This window comes from Hyperolius riggenbachi, chromosome 3, assembly GCF_040937935.1.
Source record: "Hyperolius riggenbachi isolate aHypRig1 chromosome 3, aHypRig1.pri, whole genome shotgun sequence".
Taxonomy (NCBI): domain Eukaryota; kingdom Metazoa; phylum Chordata; class Amphibia; order Anura; family Hyperoliidae; genus Hyperolius; species Hyperolius riggenbachi.
This window is the reverse complement of record NC_090648.1, coordinates 501637001-501663785: the sequence shown is the minus strand read 5'-3', so window position 1 is coordinate 501663785 and position 26785 is coordinate 501637001. Positions and strand designations below refer to the sequence as shown.

At 45.1% G+C, this 26785-nt stretch overlaps 1 protein-coding gene across 3 annotated transcripts in view; it reads left to right on the top strand.

The window, feature by feature from the left end:
• LOC137561761 (ankyrin repeat and sterile alpha motif domain-containing protein 1B-like) overlaps positions 1-26785 on the top strand; it is a 211988-nt gene that overhangs the window by 32696 nt on the left and 152507 nt on the right. Inside the window, exon 1 of one of the 3 annotated variants that reach the window (XM_068273112.1) lies at positions 8383-8404. The exons of the other annotated variants lie outside the window; for them this stretch is intronic. The gene's annotated coding sequence lies outside the window, so the exon portion shown is untranslated. Of the gene's footprint in view, positions 1-8382; positions 8405-26785 lie in introns of those variants that run through there. 3 annotated transcript variants of the gene reach the window in all.

Here is a 26785-nt window from a genome sequence, read left to right as displayed (position 1 = left end):
GGTGATGCTTGAAATCATTGATCTTCCATTGTTAACCATGGTGACCAGCAAAGAAACGCATGCAGCCATCTAATTGCATTGCATAAAAATTGCTTCACAGGCAAGAATATTGTGGCTACTAAGGAAAGGGGTTCAAGGGGTGTCCAAGAAAGTCCAGCAAGCGCCAGGATCGTCTCCTAAAGAGGATTCAGCTGCGTGATTGGAGTGCAACCAGCGCAAAGGTTGCTCAGGAATGGCAGCAGGCAGGTGTGAGCGCATCTGCACACACAGTGAGGCGAAGACTTTTAGAAGATGGCCTGGTGTCAAGAAGGGCAGCATAGAAGACACTTCTCTCCCCCAAAAACATTAGGGGTAGTGGCGGCGCCAGGGGGGTGCTTTGGGGTGCTGAAGCACCCCCTAAAATTGTTCAAGCACCCCTAAAGCACCCCCAGCGTGAACTGACTTTCGGCATCTAGAGTTCACCGGCAGCAGCCCGCAGCTCATAGCGCAGCTCCGACAGCAGCAGAGCAGGGCTACGGTAAAATGGCGTCCGAAGCCCTGCTCTGGAAACTTCGAGTGGGCAGTGCAGGGCTTCGGGCGCCATTTTCTCGTAGCCCTGCTCTCAGCGTGGGAGTTTCAGTTGCTGGCTGGTAGAGGATCATGGGAGCTGCGTGCCTGATGGAGGCCGGGACAGGAGGTCTTCTGCAGGTGAGTAAATTGTTTTTTTTTATTTAATAACATAGGTGTATTTTTTGGGAAAATCTGCCACATGATTGAAGTGTTTTCTGGTCAAATCTGCCACACAATTGAACGTGTTTTCTGGGCAAGTCTGCCACATGATTGAATGTGTTTTCTGGTCAAATCTGCCGACATGATTGAACGTGTTTTCTGGTCAAATCTGCCACACGATTGAACGTGTTTTCTGGGCAAGTCTGCCACATGATTGAACGTGTTTTCTGGTCAAATCTGCCACATGATTGAACGTGTTTTCTGGTCAAATCTGCCGACATGATTGAACGTGTTTTCTGGTCAAATCTGCCACATGATTGAACGTGTTTTCTGGTCAAATCTCCCACATGATTGAACGTGTTTTCTGGTCAAATCTGCCGACATGATTGAACGTGTTTTCTGGTCAAATCTGCCACATGATTGAACGTGTTTTCTGGTCAAATCTGCCACATGATTGAACGTGTTTTCTGGTCAAATCTGCCGACATGATTGAACGTGTTTTCTGGTCAAATCTGCCGACATGATTGAACGTGTTTTCTGGTCAAATCTGCCGACATGATTGAACGTGTTTTCTGGTCAAATCTGCCACATGATTGAACGTGTTTTCTGGTCAAATCTGCCGACATGATTGAACGTGTTTTCTGGTCAAATCTGCCGACATGATTGAACGTGTTTTCTGGGCAAATCTGCCACATGATTGAACCTATTTTCTGGGCAAATCTGCCACATGATTGAACCTATTTTCTGGGCAAATCTGCCGACATGATTGAAGTGTTTTCTGTTCAAATCTACCACATGATTGAACGTTTTTTCTGGTCAAATTTGCCGACATGATTGAACGTGTTTTCTGGTCAAATTTGCCGACATGATTGAACGTGTTTTCTGGTCAAACCTGCCACATGATTGAACGGGTTTTCTAATCAAATCTGCCAACCTGATTGAACGTGTTTTCTTGTCAAATCTGCCGACATGATTGAATGTGTTTTCTGGTTAAATTTGCCACATGATTGAACGTGTTTTCTGGCCAAATATGCCACATGATTGAACGTATTTTCTGGGCAAATCTGCTCACATTACGTGTATTTTCTTGAGAAAACCTGCACAATTATGTGAATTTTCTGGGGAAAGGGTCACCAAAACTTGGGCCCACTGTCTTTGCATTGCACTTTTAAATTACAGTTAGCTCCTCCCTCATCAGGTCATGGCCGCGTCCATTTTTTTTTGCCGGGTCATCAGCTACCCCTGAAGTCGGTCCAGCACCTGCATAGCACTCCCCAACCCCCCAAAAAATCCTGGAGCCACCACTGATTAGGGGCAAAGTCATATTCTCCGTTGAAGGCCCTTTCCGATTGTTTGGGGCATCTGGAAAAAGGCTTTTAAGGAGAAGAAAAGGTGAGCGCTACCATCAGTCCTGTGTCATGCCAACAGTAACGCATCCTGAGACCATTCATGTGTGGGGTTGCTTCTCATCCAAGGGAGTGGGCTCGCTCACAATTTTGCCAAAAACACAGCCACGAATAAAGAATGCTACCAAAACCCCTTCACATAGCAACTTCTTCCAACAATCCAACAACAGTTTGGTGAAGAACAATGCATTTTCCAGCACGATGGAGCACCGTGTCATTAGGCAAAAGTGATAACTAAGTGGCTTGGAGACAAAAACTTTGAAATTTTGGCTCCATGGCCTGGAAACTCCCCAGATCTTAATCCCATTGAGAACTTGTGGTCATTCCTCAAGAGGCGGGTGGACAAACAAAAACCAACTAATTCTGAGAAACTCAAAGAAGTGATTATGAAAGAATGGATTGCTATCAGTCAGGATTTGGCCCAGAAGTTGATTGAGAGCATGCCCAGTCGAATTGCAGAGGTCCTGAAAAAGAAGGGCCAACACTGCAAATACTGACTCTTTGCATGAATCTCATGTAATTGTATAGCTACCAACTGTCCCTCTTTCGGAGTACCAGTCCCTCTTTGGGAGCCCTGTCTCTCTTTCCTCCTCGTTTGTCCCTCTTTCTATGTAAATATATATATATTTCTCTACTAAAAAATTGTATTTGATTGACTCTAAACTTTATTCCCATCCTTTTAAATTGATATATTACTAATTTTAAATTGTTACTATGAAGGAAAATGAACCAGGATAGAAAGGACCAGTGTGGTTTGAATGATACAACAACATATTTTTCTTATGAAATCTTTATGGTATGCATGACTAGGGGGCGTGGTGGGGTGTGGCATGGGTGTGGCTTAAGTGTCCCTCTTTCTCATCTCAAAAAGTTGGGAGGTATGTAATTGTCAATAAAAGCCTTTGAAACGTATGAAGTGCTTATAATTATATTTCAGTACATCACATAAACAACTGAAACATAGATCTAAAAGTCAAAACTTTTGGCCAGGACTGTATAGCAGAGTTTCATCCTGTTTTTCGTTTCTTTACCCCTCGGTGAACTTTAGAGCAAGTTTTTGCTGTCGGCAGCAGAGTACGGCCGGGTACATCTTTGTTTCAAGGACTCGACGTTCATTTTCTTTACGCAAGAACAGGTTCCCTGTCGCTGACTGGGGTGATGACTCAGTACGGTTATCTAACTGCGGGATTTGTGTGGCAGCGGTTTTCAGAATGACATCTTACAGGGTGCTAAATCTTTCATCGACGCCGGCTTGTAATGATGGAAGAGGCACGCGCTGACGGCTAATGGCGGCCACTGAAGGTGACAGCAGGTGACAGAGCAGTGACAGTCCGTCCGTTCATGTTGCGTAACCAACCGAGTCACCAGCGGACATCATCTTAACTCCTTTCTAACAGCTTAATTGTAAATCAAAGTGCAAATGAAGTCTTGAGACTTAACCTCCCTGGCGGTAAGCCCGAGCTGAGCTCGGGCTATGCCGCGCAGGAGGATTTCTCAGGGCCTGCTGGGGTGATTCGCCCCATTCAAAGTGCTGTGCGCGCAGCCAGCACTTTGCTAGCCGCGCGCACAGCTCGATCGCCGCCGCTCTGCGGCGATCGCCCGCACGCAGCGGCGAAAGAGGGCCCCCCCCCCTGCCAGAGCCCTGCGCTGCCCGGACCAATGACTTCCGGGCAGCGCTATGGGCTGGATCGAGTGCGCAGGACGTCAGGACGTCGGCTGACGTCCATGACGTCATGCCGATCGTCGCCATGGCGACAGGAGAAGCCAAACAGGGGAACGCGTTATATACGCGCTCCCCTGTTTGCTATTGATGCCGGCGACGATCGCACTAGAGGGCCACATGCGCCCTCTAGTGGTGTTTCATGTAGTTACCACTCTGGTAGCTTTACATGAAACAAAACAAAAAAAATTAAAAAAAACGATTGTTTTTGCCCATTTGCAAAAAAAAAAATTAACCGCCAAGGAGGTTAAAGAGAAACCGTAACCAAGAATTGAACTTCATCCCAATCAGTAGCTGATACCCCCTTTCCCATGAGAAATCTTTTCCTTTTCACAAACAAATCATTAGGGGGCTCTGTATGGCTGATATTGTGGTGAAACCCCTCCCACAGTGTGATGTCAGGACCATGGTCCTGACAGTTTCCTGTCTGTGAGCCTTGTTGCATTGTGGGAAATAACAGCTGTTTCCAACTGCCAAAAAAGCAAGCAGCATCTCCTTCCAGTGACATCACCTGCCAGCAGTAAAAATGTCACCATGTGATAAATGTCAGAATGTAAATCAGGGAGAGGAAAGATTTTACAATGGGCAAACACTGACTTAGTCATTTATACATAATTATTGTAAAAATGAAGCAATTTTGAATTACATTATTTTCACTGGAGTTCCTCTTTAAGGCTACGTTCACAGTGGGAAGTTGCGTTGTGATACGATGTTAAAGTCACAATGCAGCATTACAACATAACGCAAAAAAAAAAAAGGAGGTAGCGCACATTAATGCTGCATTGCTGTCGCATTAAGTAGGTACAGTAAAGAATACAGACAATCAAAAGTATGCTTCCCTTTACCCGTTAATGTGTGTGTTTAGAGGTAAGGCATTGCAGCAGTGCGTTACCAATAACGCTACATGTTACAATGCGATGCTAACGTCGCACTGTGAGCGTCCCATAGGATTAGCATTGCAGTGCGGTAAGCTGCGGTATAAGGGCCCGTTTCCACTATCGGGGAAACTGCCACGATTCCGCAGAGTTTCCCCGCACATGAATCGCACGGGGAAACTCTGCCATGGGGAGATTGGCGCCACCGGCGAATCGCCTGAAGTAGCGATTCGGCCGGTACTAGCTACAGAATTCGCTGCGGAGGCTGCGATTCCTATAGCCGTGCATGGCATGGCTCATGGGATTCGCCTGCGATCCCGCTCAGTGACGGCTAGAGATGTGGCGAACGGTTCCCGAACCGTTCGCCGGCGAGCATCTCTAAATCCATGGGCCTCTTACTACTTCCGGGTCGCAATGACCCGGAGTAGTACGCCTGCGCTGCCCGGCGGAGCGCGTCCTAGATTGCGCTCCCGTTGCCGGGCACTCTCTGCGCATGTGCGTGATGTCATGAGTGACGTCACGCTCATGCGCAGAGAGTGCCCGGCAACAGGAGCGCGATCTAGGACGCGCTCCGCCGGGCAGCGCAGGCGTACTACTCCGGGTCATTGCGACCCGGAAGTAGTAAGAGGCCCAGAGAGGTTCGCCAGGCGAACTGTTCGGCCCAACACTAGTGGAAACGAGCCCTAAGAGTTTCCACTGTGAATAAGCCCTCAAGCAAACCTGAACTCAAGACTTCCTCTCTGCTAAAAATACACCCCCACTGACTTGACAATTGCCGTAAAATCAAGCCAAATTTGCTGCAAATGCGATTTTTTAAAAAAAATGTTGCCTCGATTTTACTGCAGTTGTAATGCAAGTCAAGGGGAGCGTGTTTTTAAAAACAAAAAAAATGGATTACACAGCGCTCTGCAATGTGTCTTTGCACTTACTGGGAGTTCTAAAGCCAGTATCCAAGATCTCTGGTCTCCCAGTATGTTTTGTGGGGAGGGGATAATTCCGCATATTAACTACATAACGACCACATCAAGCCAATGGGTGTGATTGTGGCGGTAGCCCCGGGAACGCCTAACGCCAATTGGCATCAAGTCCTGGGGCTGGGTTTTGCAGGAGATCTATTTAGTTAGATCTCCTGCATCTATTTAGTTAGTACAGCACTGCGATCTACAGCAGCGCTGTACTGGGGACACGGCTGTCCCTCTGGGGGACACAGGACTGATCGACAATGATAAGCTGAAGCCTATCACAGCCGATCGCTGTGATAGGCAGACGGGGGGAGGGAGGGGAATGAAAATAATAAAAGAAAACAGCACAATTTAATAAAAAATAAAGACATATATATTTCTATAAAAATAAACAAACATCTGGGGGGGGGGTGATCTTTTCCCACCAACAGAAAGCTCTGGTGGTGGGGAGAAAAGGAGGGGGGAGGGGAATAACTTGTGTGCTGAGTTGTGTGGTCCTGCAGCGAGGCCTTTAAGCTGCAGTGGCCATTTTTGTGAAAAATGGCCTGGTCTTTAGGGGGGGGGGGGGTAAAGCCTGTGGTCCTGAAATGGTTAAACAGCCTAGGGTACGTCTCACTCAGAGGGCGGGGCTATGTACCAGTATACAGAAATATATAGGTATAGGACATTTTTCTGATGCTGAAACCAGGATACTTATCCTGGTGGGGGTCACCTCTTGATGCATGATGGGGAGGGGGGCACCTCCTGCTTAGTAGAGCTGAAGATTTGCAAATGGATTCCATTTTTGGAAGGCAAAATTGCACCTGTTATGCTTCAGACCATCTCGCAGCTAGCGAAAATCAATTAAATAGCTTTCTGCTTAGGCCGAATTTTGCTAGGAGGCTGCGATCATCCAGATAAAAATGCTGCGACTTTTCATTTGACCTTGGAAAGGCTCAGTTTACGGTTTACATTCTATACGCAGGCTCTTGTAACTGGAAAGCTATTGACTGAAAGAGGATATATATATATATATATATATATATATATATATATGTAGCCTAATGGATCTATTCTGCGAGACGCTCTGTTAAAGATGCATAGAGTAAAAATAAGCGTACTATGCCAATAATACTGCAGCGTATACTATAACTAAACTGCTTCTTTCTACCTTGCCGATAGTGAAACGAATCTGCGGTCAAAACCTCAGCATCTCGTCTCCTCAGCTATATTTCTAGCCGGCGTATATTACCCACTTAAAGGGACTCCGAGCTCATCTAAAAAATAAAAGTTGTACTCACCCGGGGCTTTTTCCAGCCCAGTGCTGGTCGGGAGGTCCCACAACGGCGTCCTGGCTCCTCTCGAACTCCCCGCTCCGGAATGGCTGACCGGCCGCAGCCCGGGCGACACTCGGCCGAGTGTCGGGCTGCTCCTTCCGCGTATGACGCGGCTGACGTCACACGCCGGCCGCCTCGCCTCATCGCGGCAGCCGGCGTGAAAGTACTGCGCATGCGCGATTAAAGAGCGCATGCGCGGTACTGCCACGTCGGCTGCCATGATGACGCGAGGCGGCCGGCGTGTGACGTCAGCCCCAGGTGAGTACAACTTTTATTTTTTAGATGAGCTCGGAGTCCCTTTAATGATAACTGGACATTTATAAACATCCAGTGTATTTGTGGAGAGTACACCAACAGTTTGTTACTAAATGAGGCACATGTGGCATTTTAACCGTGACGAGTTGTAGAATACATCTTGGTGTGTCTTAAAGCTTGGACACACGTCACATAAAAAATAGGTACGGACAAACTTAATCCAACATAAAACAGTCGTTTTCTAAATTCTGATTAAATTTGGGAAAGTTTTAGCAAAACTACAATAGACATATGTGGTAACATTTTAACCCTGATAAGTAGTAGAATAGCGTTGATAAAGTTTTAGGGTTGAGGCCCATGTCTTGTGTATTCTTTTTTAGTCACAAACTGAATCAAAGGCAATTACATTTTTACATATCTTGTACCAAAATGAAAGACCTGTAAAATGAAAACGAAGTGACAGAATATGAAAGAAACAACATATATTGTTACCTTAGAAACTTGGCTTTTTAAATATGTATGCCATGAGGGTATATTACTATTATTTTTGCAAATAAGGTCTTATAATCATCAATAGTGTACAATGAGAAAACAAAAGCAAAAAACAGAAAAAAGACAACTTTATTTCCAAATACAATATTGTCACCATACATTGTGCTAGGGACATAATCTAAATGTTGTTGTAACCAGGATGAGTAAGCAAACTTAGTGCGTTTAACTTATAGTTAGCACTGTTTATTGTAAAACTATAATGGATGTAAATGGAGAAATAGTGTTTTTTTTTCATTTTTTTTCTCTACTTTTCCCTTTAAAATGCATTGAAAATAAGGTAATTACTAAACAAAATTATCACACAGTAAAAGCCTAATTTGTCCTGAAAAAAACAATATATAGATCATTTAGGTGTGATTAGTAGTAATAAAGTTATTGGTGAATGAATGGGAGCAGTGCTGATATGTGAAAATTAATTTGGTCCTGAAGTGGTTAATCTAGGCATTCATGTGTATTTGAGGTATAATCTAATCTGTTTCCTATAACCTGACTCACCGACATGTTATTGCCGAATCACTTACTAGGAAACACCGGCTGCAGAGACAGACACACAATGGCAGCTGATGCTAGAGGGGAAGAGGAAGCTTCGGCACTGGAAGTGAGCGGAGAGGTGAGTGACTCTCTCACTGGGCTGGCTACTTCTGGTCCTCTCTCCTCTATCTGCCGAGCTGCCCCAAACCTCCTTGGGGGGAGGGGGGGGGGGCTCTGGAGCTGCTGGGAAAGCCCCCCTCTGAGCTTCTTCTGGTCACAAGGCTAAACATGTTACATTTGCTATAAAAGGCAAATTCACTGTCTGTCAGCTGCTCGCTTTGTACCAGCGTTGGCTGGGAGTGTCCTGTGCTTGCCCTGAACACTCCAAGCCATGGCAGCACTATCGAGGAGGCGCATGCGCAGTTGCCGGCAACTGGCTGAGTTCGCCAGCTTCCTGAGGGCTACAACTGCTGCATCATGGCTGAGAGCAGATCGAAGGTGAAAGACCAGAACGACTACAGGGGGCAAGAGGAAGCCCTGGGTAAGTTAAACTGGGGGAAAATTTCCACTTAAAGGAAACCTGAGACGACGGTAAGTAAAAGTTTTGTTCACACCTGGGGCTTCCTCCAGCACGCCCCCCCCCCCAGCAGATCACTCCCACGCCGCCGTCCAAAGCCTGCTGGATTATCCGGTAGCAGCCCCGTTCTCTGCGGCCAGTTGGGCGTACTGCGCATGCGTGTCGCGGCCATGCGCACCTGCCCCGCTCCCGTCGCCGGGAGCGTTCTATGCCTGTGCATTACTACAGCGCATGTGCAGCTGCGGGAGCGAGACGGGGAGGGTGCATGGCTGCACTGCGCCTGCACCGACTGGCAGAAGAAACCGGGGCAGCTATGGGAGGATCCGGAAGGTGTAGGACGGCGGCGTGGGAGTGATCTGCTCGGACGGAGCTGGAGGAAGCCCCAGGTATGTATTAAACTTTTACTTCCCATCATCTCAGGTACACTTTAACATACCCTTTAAATGCACTATTTTCTTGCTATCTGATAGAAGCTCTTAGTTACGAGAGGACTTGCGTAACAGCGATCTACGTCACAGCAATTTTTTAACAAAAGTCATGCCTCGCTATAACTATCATCCATTGTGAATAAGATTATTTCTTTTCCCCGTTGTAAGTGGTGATTTAGATCACAGCGGGGGAGGCAGGAGTTAGGCCAGACCCTCTTTCATGCCGGTCGGAGTTGCCCCGTAATGAGGTCCGTTGCCCCCTGCAGTCAGCGTGAGATGAAGAGAGCAGTGTGCGGGCCCAGGGGGATTTCTCCTGCCCCCCTATTCCCCAGTGCCCAGGCAGGCAGCGCGGGATGGAGAGAGAGTGTGGTGTGGGCCCAGGGGGGCTCCTCCCCCCCCCCCATCCCCCAGTGCCCAGGCAGGCAGCGCAGGATGGAGAGAGAGCGTGGTGTGGGCCCAGGGGGGCTCCTCCCCCCCCCCCCTTATTCCCCAGTGCCCAGGCAGGCAGCGCAGGATGGAGAGAGAGCGTGGTGTGGGCCCAGGGGGGCTCTCCTCCCCCCCCCCCCCCCCCCTTATTCCCCAGTGCCCAGGCAGTGATATGATTTAGCAGCTCTGCTCATGCAGGCTGAGATATCTTTTAAACATGAGAGCGTTCTGCTGTTTGCCATCACGTTGAGGATCGGAGATCATACATGCACGCAAATCGTTTCCTCGCAGTGAGGTTTACCCTTTACATGCCACACCGCTGTCATTAAGCGGGGGCATTTATTAAAGAATAATCAAGACAAACGAAGAGGGGATCAATGAAGGACATTCCAAGGTCACACGTTTCCCTTCTCTGTTTCATGTTTGTTATGTTTTGTTTAAAGGAAATCTAAAGTGAGAGGGATATGGAGGCTGTCATATTTATTTAATTTTAAGCAATACCAGTTGCCTGGCTGCCCTGCTGATCATCTGCTGTCAATGCTTTGAGCCATAGACCCTGAATAAGCATGCAGCAGATCAGGTGTTTCTGACTGAAGTCTGACTGGATTCGCTGCATGCTTGTTTCAGGTGTGTGATTCAGACACTACTGATGCCAAAGAGATCAGCAGGGCTGCCAGGCGACTAGCATTGTTTAAAAAGAAATACATATGGCAGCCTTCATATACCTCACACTTCAGGTTCCCTTTAAAGGACTACTGAAGTGAGAGGGTTATGGAGGCTGCCATATTTATTTTCTTTTTAAGCAATACCAGTTGCCTGGCTGTCCTGATGATCCTCTGCCATCAATGCTTTGAGCCATAGACCCTGAACAAGCATGCAGATCAGGTGTCTCTGACTGAAGTCTGACTGCATTTGCTGCATGCTTGTTTCATGTGTGTGATTCAGACACTACTGATGCCAAAGAGATCAGCAGGACTGCCAGGCGACTAGCATTGTTTAAAAAGAAATACATATGGCAGCCTTCATATACCTCTCACTTCAGGTTCCCTTTAAAGGACTACTGAAGTGAGAGGGTTACGGAGGCTGCCATATTTACTTCCTTTTAAGCAATACCAGTTGCCTGGCTGTCCTGATGATACTCTGACTCTGATACTTTAGCCATAGCCCCTGAACAAGCATGCGGCAGATCAGGGGTTTCTGACATTTTGGTCAGATCTGACAAGATTAGCTGCATGCTTGTTTCAGGTTTGTTTCAGGTGTGTGATTCAGACACTTCTGCATTACTTAAAAGGAAATCAATATGGCAGCCTCCATGTCTCTCTCACTTCAGTTGTCCTTTAAAGCGGGCCCAAACCAAATATTTTTTTAATTCAAAGTATTTAGTTGCACCGCTCTGACACATACAAAGATAAATAAACACTCTTTCAAGCCTATAAGCATTTCAGTGCATGCTTTTCACCCTTCTCTTTTCATAACACGGGTTATACAGGTGGCAGCCATTAGCAATTCCTCCTTTGCTGGACACCATCTACTCCACCAGTTTGCCGAATTCTGTCCCGGCAATATGAAAGGAAGGGCGGTGTTCCTCCAATAAATGTAAAATATTTTATATTTGTCATTATGCAGCTGAAAAAAGGCTGCTATTTATTATCATAATTTAGAAAATAGATTTTATTTCTGAAATCTTGTATTTTTAGTTTGGGTTCACTTTAAGTGAACTGTAATCTTGCTGTGGAGGGAGGAAGGAAAAAAAAAACTCTCCGAAGTATATGTTGTAAAGTTTGCACCAATGTTAAAGAGGAACTGGAGTAGAAATAGCATAATGAATAAAACAGTTTATTTTGTTTTTTTTATTTTTTGCAATATACATGCATAGGTTATTTAGTCAGTGTTTGCCCATAGTAAAATCTTTCCTCTCCCTGATTTACTTTCTGAAATGTATCCCTGGTGGCAACATATTTAATCCTGTCAGGTGCATCTCTGCAGAATGTTTGTTTCTAAGAATTCCAAAAGCAGTACAAAATATACCTGTCTCCCAGAATGCTGTAGGAGGAGAATGCTGCATAGGTAAACACCCTAGACTAGGGGTAGGGAACCTATGGCTCGGGAACCAGATGTGGCTATTTTGATGGCTACATGTGGCTCACAGACAAATCAGTAGGGGTTGGTTCACTAAGCTACACTGCTCAAGCAGCGCAACTTAGTGTGGCAGCGCAAGTCACATTTTCAAAGTCGGCAAACTACTGCTGTAGCACTACTAATTTACTCGCACTATCCCAAAACTAACAGCCGCTCCAATTTCTCCCACTCTGGGTCCTTTCAGGTCCAGTGACTTTGTAGGACAAGATCCCCACACTTTGATTGGCCCAATAGGCTGTCTATCACTTGACAGGCAGGATATTGGGCCAAAATGCGGGGATCTCGTCCTACAAAGTGAATAATCCCCCAAGTCAGCTAGCTAATTGTACAAGCTGTTAGTCTGTATTTCTCCTGTCTGGGGAATTGCTGATGTTGCTGAAACCCAAGAGAAGCTAAAGAACGTGTCTGACACTTCCACTCAACTGTATTCACATCACCATGGCAACAGGAACGTGAGCCCTACTGTCCCAGTTTGAAACATATCGTATGGCTCTCACGGAACTACATTTTAAAATATGTGGCGTTTATGGTTCTCTCAGCCAAAAAGGTTCCTGACCCCTGTCCTAGACTAAGCATAACTGGCAGGGTGGAGCTACATACCAATATAAGGCAATGTATAATATAGGATTTCTTTCTGATGCTGTAACCAGGATAATTACCATAAAAGTGGGTATCCTGAATAATTTACTGCATTATACTATATGTCACTACAGGGCCTCTTTACTGCATTCTGCTATATGTCACTACACGGCCTCCTTACTGCATTCTGCTATATGTCACTACATGTCCTCTTTACTGCATTCTTCTATATGTCACTACAGGGCCTCTTTACTGCATTCTGCTATATGTCACTACAGGGCCTCTTTACTGCATTCTGCTATATGTCACTACAGGGCCTCTTTACTGCATTCTGCTATATGTCACTACAGGGCCTCTTTACTGCATTCTGCTATATGTCACTACGGGGCCTCTTTACTGCATTCTACTATATGTCACTACGGGGCCTCTTTACTGCATTCTACTATATGTCACTACGGGGCCTCTTTACTGCATTCTGCTATATGTCACTACAGGGCCTCTTTACTGCATTCTGCTATATGTCACTACAGGGCCTCTTTACTGCATTCTGCTATATGTCACTACGGGGCCTCTTTACTGCATTCTACTATATGTCACTACGGGGCCTCTTTACTGCATTCTACTATATGTCACTACAGGGCCTCTTTACTGCATTCTACTATATGTCACTACAGGGCCTCTTTACTGCATTCTACTATATGTCACTACGGGGCCTCTTTACTGTATTCTACTATATGTCACTACGGGGCCTCTTTACTGCATTCTACTATATGTCACTACAGGGCCGCTTTACTGCATTCTGCTATATGTCACTACAGGGCCTCTTTACTGCATTCTGCTATATGTCACTACAGGGCCTCTTTACTGCATTCTGCTATATGTCACTACGGGGCCTCTTTACTGCATTCTGCTATATGTCACTACAGGGCCTCTTTACTGCATTCTGCTATATGTCACTACAGGGCCTCTTTACTGCATTCTGCTATATGTCACTACAGGGCCTCTTTACTGCATTCTGCTATATGTCACTACAGGGCCTCTTTACTGCATTCTGCTATATGTCACTACACAGCCTCTTTACTGCATTCTGCTATATGTCACTACAGGGCCTCTGCAGATTTATCTCTAAACCTGCTCTGTAGATACTGAGATACTGCAAGTCATTCTTCTGCACTTGCTTGGATCAATGTGAAGCACAATATACACATCGGAAGGGGGTCAGATAAGCATCTATACAGCTGATCTCTCCCATCTCTCTCTTGTCTATCTGTGGTGGTACGTATGGATTTAGTGGAGTGGTTTTGAGCACCAGCCCTCTGACCTACCCTACCGAACATTAACTCATTCCTAGTGCCCAAGGATAAGGAATGAGGATTGCAAATGACCCCCCACACCCAGGCCACTGCTTCTTTAGTCAGCTACCATCAGGCTGCAGGGTCAGGACCATCTCCACTAAAACTTCAAGACATAAGAACTCCTTTTTTCCCCTCTGCAGTCAAACTCTTGAACTCCCTCCAGGCCCTCCCACTTCCAGCACCTCCCCCAAGGGCGCAATAGAGATAGACTCAGTGGCGTATCTGAGTAATAAAGTGCCTATGGAAAACTCTAAAAATGCACCCCCCAGTCAGAGCCCCTTTCCCCTCTAACCCCCCATTCCCCTTTACAGACCCCTCTCCCTCTAATAACAGCATCCTTTTTCGCCTACATGTTTTATGGTTGCCTGTGTTTTTTGGCGATTGGTCGCCATAGGCAGCAATGCAATGTGATTGGTCCATGTCCATGTCTTGTTACTTTATAAGGCCTAGTGTGAATGTTATGTGATTTTAGACACGGACATAAGCTTGAGAAAGGAGGAGCTTCCTCCGAAAAGTCGCATGATGTTTGTAGTGTCTTTTTATTATTAAAGGGCAATAATACATCTGGGTGGTGCTGGTCTTTACTTTCTGCGGGGTGTTTTTTGGCTCAGGATATTGCTGAAGTTACTTTTATGGAAATATCTCTTATTCCCTCTCTGTCCTCTTTTCTAACTCTCACCCTGCATACATGAGTTAAGTACCAGAGTGGAAAGGAAGGTAGAAGACTAGGGATGCTCATTCGGATTCCACGGAAATGCAATTTCCGAAATTCCGATCGGAAATTGCATTTCCGCATCGGAATGCGGAAATCGGTAATGCAATTGCGTTAGGCGGATTTCCGCCAGAAATTGCGGAAATTCCGCCCGACTTTAACATCGATTTTCTCAAAAACTATAACGTCTTTTTGAAAACTGTTTTTTGCATCTTGTTCAGGAGATTCTGCTTAATAAACCCTAAAAATTTGGTGTTTCTAGGACTTACGGGGGCTTTGCTATTAACCGCTAAGTCGGCGGATGTTTACTGTAATGTAAAATGCAGAAATCTGCATCTGCCTATTTTCTGCATTTACATTACAGGAAAAATCCGCCGACTTTAGCGGTTAATAGCAAAGCCCCCGTAAGACCTAGAAACACCAAATTTTCAGGGTTTAATAAACAGAATCTCCTGAACAAGATGCAAAAAAAGTTTTCAAAAAGACCTTATAGTTTTTGAGAAAATCGATGTTAAAGTCGGGCGGAATTTCCGCGATTTCCGGCGGAAATTCCGCATTGGAATGCGGAAATTCCGCATTGGAATGTGGAAATTGGTAGCGGAAAGCGGAATCGGTATTTGGCAATGGCGGAATGCGGATTTACCGCGGAATCGGAAGTTGGCATTTCCGACCATCCCTATAGAAGACCGCTCACTCCACGCAGGGCAGTGCCGGACCAGGACAGCCAGTCCTAGGACACACTTAGAACGAAGAAAGTCCGCATAATACTCCTAAAATCCAATATCTTTATTTATGAACGTATCCAAAAGAGTCAACACATATCACTAGCTGACATGTTTCGGACCTACTGGTCCTTAATCATTGTTTCCCATTGTTTTGCGGGAGTGATTTTCCCGCGATTAACGCAGAAAAATCACTGGACACTGCGGCGGTTTTGGAGCGATCGCGATTAGCGTGCTTTCCGCGCTAATCACGATTGCTAATCGCGGAACGCTCGTCGCCGGCAAACCACTGCATGCAGCGCGGTTGCGGTCATCGCTAACCGCAACCGCAGCAGTGAGAACACTGCCACTTGCTACATTGTGTATATTGTGTATATTGTTGCTACAATCTGTGCTGCTGAAATTCACGTTCGTGGCTTAATCGCGCAGACCTGTTAAATAGCAGATGCTGCTTAGTGAGTCAGAATTTCCTCCCGTTGTGTTTTTAAAATATAAATCCCGCCTCCTTCTATAAACTTATCGGCCCCCGATACACAAAATTTTTTACTTGAGATAGCACTTTCTATCTTTTCCCCACCTTAGTTATGTAGTAACTCCTTCAGAGCATGGCAAGCAAAAAACAAAAACATGACTGACCCACCCGACAGCTGCACCCAGAGGGGGTGAAGGAGAAAGTTGCAGTGGAGTTTGTCTATACACTACATAATATAAATATATATATATATATATAAATATATATATATATATATATATATATATATATATATATATATATATATATATATATATATATATATATATATATATATATATATATATATATATATATATATATATATATATATATATATATATATATATATATATATATATATATATATTCACCTACCGTCCTGATTACCATTAGAATTTGCCTTGTTGAGTTCTTACATGTAGCTGTGCTTTAAACACCTAAATATTAATAAAACAGAATAACTAAACAAATACAATCAGAGTCATGAGGCATCTGTTTGTTATTTTCGCTAAACGTTGCTTCCAGCGGGAGAAAGCAGCACATGTTTTTTGAAGTCGGTGTCTTTTATCCCGTTTTGTAATGCTAATTCCCGCTGCGCGACGTGGAGATTTAGGCTACTCGGCGAGTCGCTAATGGAAATGATGGCCCTGAGTTTGCTTCAGACGCGCTCAGCCCAGCGACCGGCTCGCTCGGGGATCTTATTTGTGGGGTTATAAATAGCATCTCCGTGCCAAGCCTGAGTCATGACTGTTAAAAATGAAGCTTTAAAGATTAGGATGCCCGGGCTGGGGGGGAATGTAACGGAATCAGTGGCAGACGGTGATGGAATCTGCAGTCTTTGCATCTTATTTAAAGAAATCCTAAATCCGCTAAAAGTATAAAAGTTAGATACTTACCGCATTAGTAGGAAGACTCTGGATAGTCGAGAGGCCTTCAGGATCCTTTTCCAGTGCTCAGATCCACCGCTGGGTACCCCTGTATCTGTTGGCTCGCATCACGGCCGTGATGAGCTGATCTAGGTACGCTAAAAACACTGGCGGAGGCCCTCATGATCAAACAAGTGACAGCGCTCCAGGCTGCAAACTGAAATGTAAGCCAACAGAGGCATGCAGAGCCGCACAGGGGCTAAATATATGCCTTGAATGCAAATCAGATGCAAAATTATGTACTAATTCCTAATCTAAGAATTTGAATACAGGTTAAAGCACACGAATGCAGCTAGCAAAATAGTATACTTACGTTAATTTTGTACAGCAGGAGGAAGTGGCAGCGCTTTCAGACAGGCTGTCTGGCCCGAATTAGCTATTTGCAAAATGTGCAGAGCTCCACAATGTGGCCAAAATGACACAGGCATTCAAAACAGGTACAGCAAAGGAGGGCGTTCTCTTCAGTATTAATAATATGTGCACAAATTATTCCCTACTGGACTTCTCCACATCGTTGTGGGGAACTCTAGTAGGGAATAATTTGTGCACATATTATTTATACTGGCGCTAACACCCTCCTTTGCTGTACTTGTTTTGAATACATGTTGTGTAATTTTGTCCACATTGTGGAGCTCTGCACATTTTGCAAATAGCTAATTCCAGTACAGCCTCTGTCTGAAAGCGCTGCCACTTCCTCCTGCTGTACAAAACATAGTACTGTAAATGTTTAAGGAAATGAGAAGGACAAACTGTAGGTTAATGGAAATGGTAAATGTATTAATGCATGATAGACAACGCGTTTCACGGGTCTCATTCCGCTTCCTCGGGTCAATACAAGTGCCTATAAATAAAAACATATACAGCAAAGTCCCCATTATCCGGAACTCAGGTAGTTGGAAGTCTCAACTAACCGACATGCCTGAGGGATAACAAGACTTTGTTTTGGGGGGTGTTTGCAGGTTCTAAAATACTTTATGCACCTCTAGCGACATCTTGCAGCCTCCCGGCAGTACCTAGTGGGCTTCTAACGACTTCTGGCATCTGTGCACGCAAGTTGGAGTGTCACATGAGCCCATTTCTGAAAGGCACCTGGCTTTTTTAGAACGATATGGTGGGGTCTAGCATCCTCCAGGCCCCTATACTCTCTCCAGGCCTGGGCAGCTGCCTAGGTTTGCCTTATGGATGACGCTCTGCTCTGCCTAGAATACTTTTGAGTGACTGACCCCGTGCAAGTATGCAAATCAACTGTTCTGATTCAACTCCAACTGCGCAGGCTCTTTCTGGTGTGACTCATGCTGTCCACACACTGGCAGATTGATCTGGCAGAAATGTGTCAGATCAACAGAATTTACCTATGGAGTTGGTGACGAACACTAGGGGCTTGATTCACTAAACCGTGCTAATTCATAACACGGCTGCGGTAGACTTTTTGCGTGCGCAATTGCAATTTTACACAATTGTGCGCAAAAAACGCACACAACGCGGGAAAACGCACGCAAAACGCTAATGCGCCCGTGCTATGAGTTAGCACGGTTTACTGAATCAAGCCCTAGGAATTTCTTTATTCTGTATTGTACTAGTTTTCAGAAAAGACAGCCCAGGTACTTTTCACTTCCTGCAGGTGCACTATTGTTGCTTGTTTTCTACACCTGCACAAACTGCAATCTCTGTAGCCTTTTGAATGCGTATGATCCATTATTCCTTACAATATGGCTTTGCTTATTTCTCAACAGTGGAAATTTACTTTAAAGCCCCATTCACACTAGAGCGTTTTGCCGCTTTTGAAAGCACTAGTGCTATAATAGACTATGAGCCCGTTCTTACTTGGGCGATTTGTGTTAATCGCCGGCGATTAACGCAAATCGCCAAACGCGTAGCCTGCACCATTTTCAGGCGATTTCCCGGCAATCGCGTTTCAGTGCTATAGAAGCGCTAAACACGATCATGGAGAAATCGCTGCAGTGTCCACTCCCGCAAAATGCCGGCAGAGCTTTCTGTTGGTGGGGTCTGATCGCTCCCCCAATGTTTTTTTTATTTTTTTTTATTTATTTTTTTGCATAAATATTTATGTTATTTTATTAATAAATTTGTGTTTTTTTTTTTTTATTTTTTTTGTAATTTTACCCCGCTCCCTCCCTTCCTCTCTCCCCCCTGCCAGCCAATCTGGGTGATCGGCTGTCATAGGCTTCAGCCTATGGAGGGGACAGCCGTGTCACGCGATTATCACACGGTAATTAGACGGCGATCTCCTGCAAAACGAAGCCCAAGGACTTTACGCCGATCGGCATTAGGCGGTCCTGGGGCTGCCGCCACGGCCACGCCCTTCGGCGTGACGTGCTCGGCAAACAGTTAAACAATACCAGCTGCCTGTCTATCCTGCTGATCCTCTGCCTCTAATACTTTTATCCATAGACCCTGAGCAAGCATGAAGATCAGATGTTTCTGACTGAAGTATGTCAAGATTATCTGCATGCTTGTTTCAGGTGTGTGATTCAGACACTACTGCAGCCTAAGAGACCAGCAGGACTGCCAGGCAACTGGTATTGATAAAAAGGAAATACATATGGCAGCCTCCATATTCTTCTCACTTCAGCTGTCCTTTAACACATTTGGCATCCACAGTTGAGTGGTAAAATAGTGTTGATATCAGTGTTACTGAATCTTCGAGGATGCGAGTCCTGGGCGTCTTTTATCCTGCGACACCTGTTCATTATCTGCCGTTTGATTTGTGTGGGAGATAAAATAATAAATGCGCAGGATGCTCTTGTGTACTTTTCCGCGTACGCGTTACGCATTTCTTACTGCCGCTAATGCGAGCTTTGGAGGTGAGTATTCGAGGAATAGCGCCGGCGCGGCATTGTGTAACGCCGCCGTGAGTGGGCTGCCTGCCGCACACAATGCAGGTGCGAGTCGCAAAACAAGATATAAACTTGAGATGGCCGCAGAGACCTCTGCTGAATAGTCATTGTCGGAGGAATACATTAACCGTGTCACTTTGACGAATTATCTCAGGCCATGGCGCTGACAATGGATAAGGTCCGCCTCCCGGCGCTGGCTGCGACAGAGGTGAGCATCCGCCAGACTATATATTCCAGGAATCGATGACTAAGTATGATTTATGAGACTGTTTTCCTAAGGAAGAGAAAAAAAATATTTTTCTAATCCTCTTTATATATTACTACTGATTTCCTGGAATGTACCCCTGGTCAGTGCTGCTCGGATACCACTTTTCACTATCTGGATCTAATTCGGATCCGGATACCCAGATATCCGATCCGGGTCGGATATCCGAGTTTAAAATTTTCCAGTCCGAATCGGATATCCGACCTCAGTATCCGGCCGGATTCAGATATCCGGATAGAAATCCGGATAGAACACCGGAAGTGTCTCTTGGATAGTCTATTCGGATTTTAAAAAATATCTGAATTGCTACCGTATTCAAAGTTCAGATAGTGGAAAAAGTTCGGATTATCTGGGTAGTTCGGATATCCGGACTCTGGATGAGCACCACTGCCCCTGGTCACCTTCCTCTCACCCTCTCCATGTGACAGGAAGGGACGGGGAATTGCTTCATTGGGGGAATGGGGGGGTGTCACTAGACAACAGAGAAGCTTTATTGGGGATTGAGGTGGGGAACTACTAGACACCGGGGAACTTTATAGGGGAGGCGTCACATGTTAAATTATGGCTAAGGGCGTGGCTGGGGTGGGGCTTAGTCTCCACTTTTCCTGGCTCCAAAAGTTGGGAGATATGCGTTCACATTAGGGATGCTCAATGAGAAACCAATTGGAAAAGCTCTTGTTGAATATGTTTAGAGGCACTAAGACTGTGTAGTGTAAGAGGGTCCTCCGGATCTCTGGTCATCATGCAAATAGCGAAAGCGCACGATGCATACAAATTATACTCCCCCCCCCCCCTACCTCCCATTACACTTTAGACCTGATGCATGAAACAGTGGTTAAATACCATGCGTAGACATCGTACGGCAATTTTACCGGCACTAACAGAAAGAAGCCAGCACGCCCGGGTTATAGGCGTAGCGCTTTCCGATTACTCTGGGATTGTAACTCGGCAAGGGGAACCACCCCAATAGGGTTCCACTCTTGCAGTGCTTTGCAGTTCGCCGACGATTGGTAAGCCCTGCAATAGCGCTCCCAGTGGGCCTCAAGTCTAACAGATTCTCCCAAGACTGGAAGATACTTTGATGCAAACCTTCCCTTCAGCCATTCATTTTGTGCAGGTGTGGAAAATAAGCAACAATACTTCCTGTTCGCTGTGATGCATTACTCATTCAGGAAAAGGAAGATACCTGAACTGTCTGTACTAAGCACTAGTGTCCAACACAGTTCATATTCCAGACTAGGCATGTATCGCAGTTTGGGCTTACAGTCCGGTTTGGAAATTCATAGCTGTCTGCTGCTGAAATTTCTTACATTAAAGAGGAACTTTAACTCAGGATTGAACTTCATTCCAATCAGTAGCTGATACCCACTTTCCCAGGAGAAATCTTTACCTTTTCTCAAATAGATCATTGGGGGGGCTGTCTGTAGATCATAGTCTGTCTGTATGGCAGATATTGTGGTGAAACTCCTCCCACAGTGTGATGTCATGACAATGGTCCTGACAGTTTGCTGTCTGCGAACCTCATTGCATTGTGGGAAATAAAGGCTTTTCTCCAACTGCCAAGCAAGCAGCATCTCCCTCTGTGCATAGAACTCTCAGTAACGAACATTCCACACAGATCACCTGACAGAACTAAAGATGTCACCACCAGTGATACATTTCAGACTGTAAATCAGGGAGAGGATGTCTATCAAACGGGCTTTATGCCAGGGAAGGGTACAGATATCAATCTTAGAAGGCTACATACTAACCTTGTGACTAACCATGATAATAAAGGGGACAGGGTGGTGGCCTCGCTGGACAATGAAAAGGCTTTTGAGTTTCGGTGGAATGGAAATACCTCTGGAAAGCGATGGCTAAATATGGCATTGGAAATAATTTTATAAAACTAGTCCAACTCCTTTACAAAAACCCTACTGCTACACTCCGTATTAATAACAAGACTACGCAAGCCTTTCAACTAACTAGAGGTATTAGACGGGTCAGGGTGTCCCCTTTCGCCGGGTCTATTTTCCTTGGCCATCGAACCGTTGGCAATCAGACACTCCAGTAACATTGTGGGATTGAAATTGGGGAGATTAGAGGAAACAATGTCACTTTATGCAAATGACGTCCTATATTTAGCAGATTCGGGTCTCTCTCTTACCGCAGCTCTGGAAACTGTTGACTATTGTGGCCGATGATCGGGATTGAAAATGAATAGAACAAAGTCCATCCTATTCCCACTAGATGATAACTCCTCACTCAATAACAAACCCTGGCCTAGTGCTACAGTGGTCAAATAAATTCACATATCTAGTCCTTGTGATACAAAAAGACATTAAAATGTTTTTAACCAATAACTTTATCCCCATCATTTAAAAAGTGAAAGATAAATGTGGTGCCTGGCAGAACCTACCCTTAAAGCGGAATATAACCCAGCATTTCAACTTTGCTCTAAAACATTATTTACAGCATATTCTATGCAACCAGCATTTTTTTTTACTAGACCAGCATTGGAAGGGTTACACACAGAGCTTTAAAGTTCCGAGAGAAACGCTGCATCTGCTGAGGTTTACATAGATACATTTAAGTAAACACAATGTAACAAGTGTGGAATGTGACACACTCTCTGACTGTGCAGGAGCTCCCTGACACAGAGAGAGAAGTCACATACCTCACTTGTTACATTGTGTTTACTTAAATGTATCTATCTAAACTTCGGCTGATGCAGAATTTCTCTTCACGGAACTTTAAAGCTCTGTGTGTAACCCTTCCGATGCTGGTCTAGTAAAAAAAAAAATGCTGGTTGCATATAATATGCTGTAAATAATGTTTTAGACCAAAGTTGATATGCTAGTTTATATTCCGCTTTAACCTTGATAGGGAGAGTTAACGCTATAAAAATGATGCTACTGCCTAAATTTACATAATTCACCAGTCTGGATACCTAAAAAATACTTTACTGAACTAAATAAAATTCTGCTCCCCTTTATTTGGTCCAATAAGCTCCCACGCTTATCGCTTAAAACCTTGGAATGACTGGCGACAGAGGGAGGCGTATCTATGCCCAATTTTTACTATTACTTTCTGGTGTCAATACTAGTTACCATTAGATGGTGGTTTTCTAGAGATGAGCCGTAGTGGTGCAGGCAGCCATCATGGGCTCCTACGAAGCTCTCCTTAAATTACCGTTCCGAGGTTCTAATTCCTCTTCTGATATAACAACAGTTATGAAAACCACAATCCATGCTTGGCAATATCTCCACAGCAAATTAGCTATGCAACTTAGGTGGTCCCCATTAGGGATGCTCACCACATTCCGCGGAATTCCGTTTTCCGCGATTCCGGTCAGAAATCGGAACGGAATTGTTATAGTGTTCCGACGGAATTCCGGAATTGTTATGTGGAATTCCATCGAAATGTGGATTTTTTTAAGCCAATCACAAGGAAGCCCCTAGAAGAAGCTTAAAGTGAAAACAACAAGATTTCTGCATGAAAATCGGAATTTCAGCACCAATTAGAGGCTTAACAAAAAACAACCAACAGGATTTCTGCATGAAAATCGGAATTATTTCAGCACCAATTGTAATTTGTAATGACCGCCGTGGAACCACCTCTAGGTCCCATAGCTTATGCAACAACTCATGCTGCTCCAAACCAAAATTACAATGACTGCCGCGGAAGCACCTCTAGGTCCCATGGCTTACGGGACAACTCCTGCTGATTCAAACCAAACTTATAATGACCGCCGCGGAACCACCTCTAAGTCCCATGGCTTACGCGACAACTCCTGCTGATTCAAACCAAACTTATAATGACCGCCGTGGAACCACCTCTAGGTCCCATGGCTTACGCGACAACTCCAGCTGATCCAAACCAAACTTATAATGACCGCCGTGGAACCACCTCTAGGCCCCATGGCTTATGCGACAACTCCTTCTGCTGCTGCAAAAAAAAAAAAAAGACCGGTGGAACAGCCACTAGGTCCCATGGCCTACGATTTATCAAAAACAAGGTTTCAATTGAGATTACTGAAATGTTTCCATCGGAACGCGGAATTCAGTGGAATTACGCAAAATTCAGACGGAAGGTAACGGTTACGGAATTCAACGCGGACGGAATTCCGCAATTCCGCGGAATCGAAAATTGCACTTTCCGATCATCCCTAGTCCCCATATACAACGTTATAGGGTAATCCCAATATTCCCCATTTTTCTACCATTCTTTCTACAATTCTGAAAGATATAGCCCCAAACAGGACTCTGCTGTCCTTTTCGGAACTGCAACAATTGTATGGTCTTCCTAATTACATGCGTTTTAGATTCCTACAACTCTCACATGCATTTATTGCCCAATTCGGTAGAGAAAGATTGCAGTTGGCATCTGACCCACTCGAATCTCTTCTTATAGTGGAGAGACTGACTAAGCCATTATCAGCCATTTACGAAGAACTCCTCCTTCAACTGGGTCACAACGCTAATAAAATCTACAGACAATGGGTAAACGACCTGAGAGAAATAGAAGAAGAATAATGGGAGTGTAACATTTGCGGAGTTGTTTCCATGGTCAGCGCACAAGATGCGCGTTGACACAGCGGAAATCCTCCACAGACGTGTAATTTGGAGAACCCAGGTTAGGTGCAATGCACCAGCAGAGGGCAATTCCCACCGGCAGATGGCGCTGTGGAGTGCAGACGAGCACAGCCTCTGCACAGCCACAGATGCCAGTTGTAAATTGTACAGATAAAGGCAAGGCAGGGCTGAACAGCCCTTAAAGAGAAAGAGCACAGATACAGGATGAATGTGTGTCCACCAATCTAGTCGCCACCCAGCGACGGTGAACACACATCAGCAGAAATAAAGCAAGAACGCAATCGCGAAGAATGGCGATTGCCAACAGACACCAGACAGAGAAGGACAGAACACGAGAGTAGCAAAGGCACAGCAAACAACAATAAGAAGATAACGAAAATAACAAACACTAGCTAAACGCGAACACCGCACTCATTCGCAACAGCGAACGCGTTTACGGCGCGGTCTCCGCACGAAAAGCGCAACAGAGACAAGCACGTCACCCTGACTAACCAATGACAGACAAACACGAAATAGACTGAGACAGACAGAATGAACGCTTGCGAAAGCAAGCGATCAACACAGACAAACAGGATGCGTAGACGCTTGCTAATCGGTTGCCTCACACCAGGCAACAGCAGGCGTAAACACAGGACAAGACAGACAGATGAAAACAGGAATAAGGTAGGATATACCGCTCTTCCGCCAGAGCAAGTGTGATCCAAGTACAAGCAGGAACACAGATCAGAAGGATCCACAGCTGCTACTACTAGAGGCTAGTGCGATCCAAGCAAGACAGACAGATGAGGTAGCCAGTAGCAACCGCTGCTCTAACTTACACTCCAAGAATGCAAATCAGAAGGATCCACAGCCGCTACCGCTAGAGGCTAGTGCGTTCCAAGCAAGACAGACAGATGAGGTAGCCAGTAGCAACCGCTGCTCCAGCTACACTCCAAGAATGCAGATCAGAAGGATCCACAGCCGATACCGCTAGAGGCTAGTGCGATCCAAACAAGACAGATGAACAGAAGGGGCTACCAGTAGCAACCGCTGCTCTGGTTAGCACCCCCAGACAGACAGAGAACGATTTCCTGTCGACCACCGCTGGCGACAGGACAATCGCAGCAGAGAGGCAACATAGACAAAACAGATAAGCAACCTAACTGCACTAGAGGAGCTGCCTAGTGCTGTCCCAAGAATTACTCTAAGATAAACTTTAGCAAACAAACAGGGCTGATACTCTAGGAGAGTTCATCAGAAACAAACCATGAAGGATGACCAGCAAAGGATTCTGGGAGAACATGGCTTTTATACTGCCAGCCTTCAAAGGAGGCAGGTAGGCGATTTGCATAACGAATGTATGCAAATTCCTCAGCAGCAGAGCAGGTCAGAAACTTGCAAAGGAAAGACAGGTCTCTCTTCCAGAGACCTGCATCCCACAGACTAGAGGGATGGTCAAACAGCTGTCTGCCTGTGCAGCCAGCTGAGCGGATCACTACAGAGAGGAGGTGGTGGGCAGGGGAGCTGGGGTTCTGATCTCGTCCAGGGATAGATTGCTTCAACTGAAGTACCTACAGGGTATATTTTACCCCTAGCAGACTACACAAAATCAACCACTCCCACTCTAACCTATGTACCAGATGCAGGGCAGCAGAGGGAAGCTTTCTCCATATGTTCTGGACATGTCCAGCATTGGCAAGATATTGGGATCAGATTGAAAACACTATAGAAACTGTTTTAGATACACCTTTTAAGTTTGAACCGAAAATGGCCACGTTGGGTATATTCAAAAAAGATAGCTATGGTAAGCATAGACAAGCGATGCTATTTACACTTTGTCGTGTAGCTAGGAAAGTAATTTTATCTCATTGGAACCAGACTACTGAACCCACTAAAGCAGAATGGATTAATGCAGTTAACAAAATCCTTCCATTATGTAAAATGACGTACAAAAGTCAGAACTGCCCTAATAAATTCGATTATATCTGGTCTGGATGGTGCTACAAGTATTGTAGGACTGTACTGACAGACATCTAACAATACATACTGGATGAGATACTTTGGTGTATGTTTCACGACATGCATGCTTGTCTCGTGAAGGGAACTAACCTCCAACAGACTGATTTCCCTGTCGATATACAGAGATCTATGCTCGATAAGCTCCAGTGGGTGGAAAGGATCCATATGAAGGTACCTAGAACTACTTGTATTTGAGGAGACTCTTGACATCGTATAAGTTGATAACCTTAAATATATAACCAGTGACTCTGAATCAACAGATGAATGAAGATCTTTTATTTGATATATGATAACGTTCCATGAAATGTGATGTACAGTATCGAGACTGGCTGTAAGACAAATATGTTCTGATATGTATAACATGTAACGGAGATACTTCTCTTCTTTTTCACTTCCTCATATGTTCTTCATATAAGGGAGCCTCTATCTTTCTTCTACATTTTCTCC